The 7500-nt window shown below is 39.6% G+C and overlaps 1 protein-coding gene across 1 annotated transcript in view; it reads right to left on the reverse strand.

The window, feature by feature from the left end:
- The window catches only part of ctsk (cathepsin K), a 6945-nt gene extending 3703 nt beyond the window's left edge, over window positions 1–3242 (reverse strand). The window contains exon 1 of the mRNA XM_087779134.1: window positions 3219–3242. The gene's annotated coding sequence lies outside the window, so the exon portion shown is untranslated. The remainder of the gene's footprint in view (window positions 1–3218) is intronic.
- Between the last annotated feature and the right edge of the window lie 4258 nt (window positions 3243–7500).

A 7500-nucleotide genomic window follows, 5' to 3' on the forward strand; every position in this document is an offset into this window, starting at 1 on the left:
GAGAAACAAACACAGAGACAGAGAAACAAAGACAGAGAAACAAACACAAAGATAGAGAAACAAACACAGAGACAGAGAAACAAACACAGAGACAGAGAAACAAACACACAGACAGAGAAACAAAGACAGAGAAACAAACACAAAGACAGAGAAACAAACACAGAGACAGAGAAACAAACATAGAGACAGAGAAACAAACACAGAGACAGAGAAACAAAGACAGAGAAACAAACACAGAGACAGAGAAACAAACATAGAGACAGAGAAACAAACACACAGACAGAGAAACAAACACAAAGACAGAGAAACAAACACACAGACAGATAAACAAAGACAGAGAAACAAACACAGAGACAGAGAAACAAACACAAAGACAGAGAAACAAACACACAGACAGAGAAACAAACACACAGACAGAGAAACAAACACAAAGACAGAGAAACAAAGACACAGACAGAGAAACAAAGACAGAGAAACAAACACAGAGACAGAGAAACAAACACAGAGACATAGAAACAAACACAAAGACAGAGAAACAAACACAAAGACAGAGAAACAAACACACAGACAGAGAAACAAACACAAAGATAGAGAAACAAACACAGAGACAGAGAAACAAACACAGAGACAGAGAAATAAACACAGAGACAGAGAAACAAAGACAGAGAAACAAACACAAAGACAGAGAAACAAACACAAAGACAGAGAAACAAACACACAGACAGAGGAACAAAGACAGAGAAACAAACACAAACACAGAGAAACAAACACACAGACAGAGAAACAAAGACAGAGAAACAAACACAAAGATAGAGAAACAAACACAAAGACAGAGAAACAAACACAGAGACAGAGAAACAAACACACAGACAGAGAAACAAAGACAGAGAAACAAACACAAAGACAGAGAAACAAACACAGAGACAGAGAAACAAAGACAGAGAAACAAACACAAAGACAGAGAAACAAACACAGAGACAGAGAAACAAACATAGAGACAGAGAAACAAACACAGAGACAGAGAAACAAACACAGAGAAACAAACACAGAGACAGAGAAACAAACACAAAGACAGAGAAACAAACACAGAGACAGAGAAACAAACATAGAGACAGAGAAACAAACACAGAGACAGAGAAACAAACACACAGACAGAGAAACAAACACAAAGACAGAGAAACAAACACACAGACAGAGAAACAAAGACAGAGAAACAAACACAGAGACAGAGAAACAAACATAGAGACAGAGAAACAAACACAGAGACAGAGAAACAAACACACAGAAACAAACACAGAGACAGAGAAACAAACACAAAGACAGAGAAACAAACACAGAGACAGAGAAACAAACATAGAGACAGAGAAACAAACACAAAGACAGAGAAACAAACATAGAGACAGAGAAACAAACACAGAGACAGAGAAACAAACACACAGACAGAGAAACAAACACAAAGACAGAGAAACAAACACACAGACAGAGAAACAAAGACAGAGAAACAAACACAGAGACAGAGAAACAAACACAAAGACAGAGAAACAAACACAGAGACAGAGAAACAAAGACAGAGAAACAAACACAGAGACAGAGAAACAAACACAAAGACAGAGAAACAAACATAGAGACAGAGAAACAAACATAGAGACAGAGAAACAAACACACAGACAGAGAAACAAACACAAAGACAGAGAAACAAACACACAGACAGAGAAACAAAGACAGAGAAACAAACACAGAGACAGAGAAACAAAGACAGAGAAACAAACACAAAGACAGAGAAACAAACACAAAGACAGAGAAACAAACACACAGACAGAGAAACAAAGACAGAGAAACAAACACAAACACAGAGAAACAAACACACAGACAGAGAAACAAGGAGAGAAACAAACACAGAGACAGAGAAACAAAGACAGAGAAACAAACACAAAGATAGAGAAACAAACACAGAGACAGAGAAACAAACACAGAGACAGAGAAACAAACACACAGACAGAGAAACAAAGACAGAGAAACAAACACAAAGACAGAGAAACAAACACAGAGACAGAGAAACAAACATAGAGACAGAGAAACAAACACAGAGACAGAGAAACAAAGACAGAGAAACAAACACAGAGACAGAGAAACAAACATAGAGACAGAGAAACAAACACACAGACAGAGAAACAAACACAAAGACAGAGAAACAAACACACAGACAGAGAAACAAAGACAGAGAAACAAACACAAAGACAGAGAAACAAACACAAAGACAGAGAAACAAACACACAGACAGAGAAACAAACACACAGACAGAGAAACAAACACAAAGACAGAGAAACAAACACACAGACAGAGAAACAAAGACAGAGAAACAAACACAGAGACAGAGAAACAAACACAAAGACAGAGAAACAAACACAAAGACAGAGAAACAAACACACAGACAGAGAAACAAACACACAGACAGAGAAACAAAGACAGAGAAACAAACACAGAGACAGAGAAACAAACACAAAGACAGAGAAACAAACACACAGACAGAGAAACAAACACAAATACAGAGAAACAAACACAAAGACAGAGAAACAAACACAAATACAGAGAAACAAACACAAAGACAGAGAAACAAACACAAAGACAGAGAAACAAACACACAGACAGAGAAACAAACACATAGACAGAGAAACAAACACAAAGACAGAGAAACAAACACAAAGACAGAGAAACAAACACACAGACAGAGAAACAAACACACAGACAGAGAAACAAACACAAAGACAGAGAAACAAACACACAGACAGAGAAACAAACACACAGACAGAGAAACAAACACAAAGACAGAGAAACAAACACACAGACATAGAAACAAACACACAGACAGAGAAACAAACACAAAGACAGAGAAACAAACACACAGACAGAGAAGCAAACACAAAGACGGAGAAACAAACACACAGACAGAGAAACAAACACAAAGACAGAGAAACAAACACACAGACAGAGAAACAAACACACAGACAGAGAAACAAACACAAAGACAGAGAAACAAACACACAGACAGAGAAACAAACACAAAGACAGAGAAACAAACACAAAGACAGAGATACAAACACACAGACAGAGAAACAAACACACAGACAGAGAAACAAACACACAGACAGAGAAACAACGAGAGAAACAAACACAAAAGGTTGAAGAAGGTTCAAACCTAGACTAAAGCACACATGTACCTGCACAGAAGGTCTGGACCAGGATCTGCTGAACCCAAGACTCTCAGCTCTTTATGAGAGAAGCTCGAGGGGCGGAGCTTGTTCAACATCTGGAGGTGGTTGAGAGGATGATGTCATCACTGTGTGTCAGCAAGTCAGTGATGGAAGAGTCAGCTGATCTGTGGACTCACATGGACACACACTACACATGGGTATACACACACTACACACATGTATGTATAGACACACACTACACACATGTATGTATAGACACACACTACACACTTGTATGTATAGACACACACTACACACATGTATGTATAGACACACACTACACACATGTATGTATAGACACACACTACACACATGTATGTATAGACACACACTACACACTTGTATGTATAGACACACACTACACACATGTATGTATAGACACACACTACACACGTGTATGTATAGACACACACTACACATGTGTATGTATAGACACACACTACACATGTGTATATATACACACACTACACTTGGTATGTATAGACACACACTACACATGTCTGATCGACGTTCCTCTGAAGAGCATGACGACACATCAGCGCTGCCGTCTGTCCAGACCTCAACGAAAGGTGGTAAGATTTGTTCATTTCCTCTCTTTAATTCGGCTTTTACAACCGAGTTGAACGTGAGTGACAGCTGTCAGTCACGTGACATGTTCGCTTCAAAAGATCCCGCTCTGCGCGCCTGTCAGTGACGTCATCGGTGCTGAATGTAGGACTTCTTAATGTTCGCTCCATTACTAATAAATCCTTTATTCTTAATGATCTTTTCACAAGAGTTAATTTGGATTTATTATGTCTTTCTGAGACTTGGCAGAGAGAGGAAGAGTTTATTCATCTGAACCAAGTCTGTCCAGTAGGGAGCGCTGTCCTGGGGAAGCCTCGCCTCTCTGGTCGTGGAGGAGGTCTTGCTACTGTTTTTAGGGAGAGTTGTTCTTGCAAAGTGATTCAGACACAGGAATTCACTTATTTTGAGTGTCAGATGATCTTGGTTCTACAAGACCTTTCTATTGTGTGTCAATCTACCGTCCGCCTGGTCCTTCAGTGTTCTTGAAAGACTTTAGTGACTTCTTATCTTCCATTATTCAAATGGAATCTGTTCTTATTCTTGAGACTTTAATCTTCATGTTGATGACGTCACATCTTGTTCTGCTAAAGAACTTTTAACTTTAACTGAAGCCTTTAATTTTGAGCAACATGTTTCTGAACCCACTCATCAAAAAGTTACTTTTTACTCTTGGCCTGAACATCTCTAATGTATCTGTACATGATGTTCATCTGAGTGACCTGGACTTCATCCCTGGACCTAAGACCTTAAAGGTCTCAGAGGCGTCTCATCTCAGCTGATACTGCAGACAGTTTTTCTGCTATGTTTGACCGTCTTTCCTTTGATGACTGCACAGACGTGGACAGTTTGATTCACTGTTTCACTGATCATTGTGTTGAAATACTGGATCAAATCTGTTAAATCGAGCTTGAAAATTCAGAAAAAACGGTGCCCTTGGACAAATGAAGATCTCCTGAGTCTGAAGAGTCTGAGCGTCTCTGGAAGTCCACTAAACTTGAGGTGCACAGACTTCACCTCAGGGATCTGATGACTTCTTACAATGAGATGGTGGAAACTGCTAGATCTGATTACATCAGAAAACTGGTAGCAGCAAATAGGAAAAACCCCAAAGTTTTGTTTGACACGATTAATTCTCTCGTGTCTCCTGCTCCTCAAATCACGCCTGTCTTCTGTGAAGCTGACAGCAATGCATTGTTGAGGTTTTTCATTGACAAAATTAAATTGATCAAAGAGAAAATCCCTCCCCCTTTGTTTGGAATCCCTACTGTCTCTGAGCCCCTCTCCTCCTCTTGGTCTTCCTTCACTGCTGTATCTTTGGGTGATATTTCGGCACTAGTGAACAAGATGAAACCCTCCTCTTGCTCAGATGACGTCCTTCCTTGTAGGCTTTTTATCAAAGTATTTGATGTAATTGGCCCCTGGGTTACCAATATGGTGAACCTCTCCCTTTCCACAGGGGTTTTTAATGCATTTAAACCATTGTGGAGCCTCTGCTAAAAAAAACAGGCTTAGACCCGACTGACTTCAGTAATTTCAGTCCTATTTCTAAGCTCCCTTTCTTGTCCAAGATCTTGGAGAAGGTGGTGTCTGAGCAGCTGTTCCTGGATCAGAGCGACATCCATGAGAAGTTTCAGTCTGGCTTCTGTAAACATCTACGGAGACAGTCTTACTGAAGGTGTCCAGTGACATCATGATGTTCTGGTTCTGTTGGATCTGTCCTCAGCCTTTGACACAGTTGAACCAGATCCTGCTGAGAAGACTGAGGGATGAAGACTGCCTGGGTCTGTGTTAGAATGGTTCTCATCTTACCTTTCTGGGCGCAGTTTTAGTGTATCTGCCAATCAAATGAGGTCTGAATCGGCAGATCTGTTGTGTGGAGTCCCTCAAGGTTCTGTTCTGGGTCCTTTATTGTTTTTGCTGTACTTGATTCCCCTCGGTAAAATCATTCAGAGATTTCCTGATGTTTCTTATCACATGTTTGCTGATGACATCCAGCTCTACTGCTCTGTTGATCCAACTGAGCCCCAGAGGCTGAACTTAGTCAATAGTTGCTAGAAATCAAACAATGAGTGAAAACACTTTGAAGCTAAATGTGGACAAAACTGAAACTCTGGTGATTGTTGATGATAAGGTTCCAGGGTTGAGTCAGTACTTGAGTGACTTAAGTCAGTCTGTCAAACTGAGCCTGAGAAACCTGGGTGTTGTATTTGATAAAGACATGTCTCTTGTTCAACACTGAAGAAAACTGACCAGAAACTGTTTCCTTCAACTGAGAAAAATCTCTAAAATTAGGAAAATGTTGTCGGAACATGATCTGGATCTTATAATCCATGCGTTTGTTTCTTCTCGTCTGGACTATTGTAACAGTTTGTTTTCATGTCTTAACAAGAAGGATCGTCTCGCCTGCAGTTGATTCAGAACTCTGAGCCGCTCTAGTAGAAGAACTCACATTTCTCCTTCAAACTCTTCACTGGCTTCCAGTTTCTTTCAGGATCAACTTTAAAATTCTGGTTCTTACTTTCAGATCTATTCATGGTCAGACCTTCATGATCTGATCCAGACTTACACCCCAGCTCGGGCTCTGAGGTCTGTGGATCAGAATCTACTGATGGTTCCTGAACACGGTTCAGGACCAGAGGAGAGAAATCTTTTCAGGCTGTTGTTCCTAAGCTTTGGAACCATCTCTGTGTTTGATGATCTACTGACTCCTTCAAGAAACATCTGTGTTTGATGATCTACTGACTCCTTCAAGAAACATCTGTGTTTGATGATCTACTGACTCCTTTAAGAAACATCTGTGTTTGATGATCTACTGACTCCTTCAAGAAACATCTGTGTTTGATGATCTACTGACTCCTTTAAGAAACATCTGTGTTTGATGATCTACTGACTCCTTCAAGAAACATCTGTGTTTGATGATCTACTGACTCCTTCAAGAAACATGTGTTTGATGATCTACTGACTCCTTTAAGAAACATCTGTGCTTGATGATCTACTGATTCCTTCAAGAAACATCTGTGTTTGATGATCTACTGACTCCTTTAAGAAACATCTGTGTTTGATGATCTACTGACTCCTTCAAGAAACATCTGTGTTTGATGATCTACTGACTCCTTCAAGAAACATGTGTGTTTGATGATCTACTGACTCCTTCAAGAAACATGTGTTTGATGATCTACTGACTGCTTTAAGAAACATCTGTGTTTGATGATCTACTGACTCCTTTAAGAAACATCTGTGTTTGATGATCTACTGACTCCTTTAAGAAACATCTGTGTTTGATGATCTACTGACTCCTTCAAGAAACATCTGTGTTTGATGATCTACTGACTCCTTCAAGAAACATCTGTGTTTGATGATCTACTGACTCCTTTAAGAAACATCTGTGTTTGATGATCTACTGACTCCTTCAAGAAACATCTGTGTTTGATGATCTACTGACTCCTTCAAGAAACATCTGTGTTTGATGATCTACTGACTCCTTCAAGAAACATGTGTTTGATGATCTACTGACTCCTTCAAGAAACATGTGTTTGATGATCTACTGACTCCTTCAAGAAACATGTGTTTGATGATCTACTGACTGCTTTAAGAAACATCTGTGTTTGATGATCTACTGACTCCTTTAAGAAACATCTGTGTTTGATGATCTACTGACTCCTTTAAGAAACATCTGTGTTTG

This window comes from Callionymus lyra, chromosome 17 (assembly GCF_982586985.1).
Source record: "Callionymus lyra chromosome 17, fCalLyr1.hap1.1, whole genome shotgun sequence".
In the NCBI taxonomy this organism is placed as follows: Eukaryota; Metazoa; Chordata; class Actinopteri; order Syngnathiformes; family Callionymidae; genus Callionymus; species Callionymus lyra.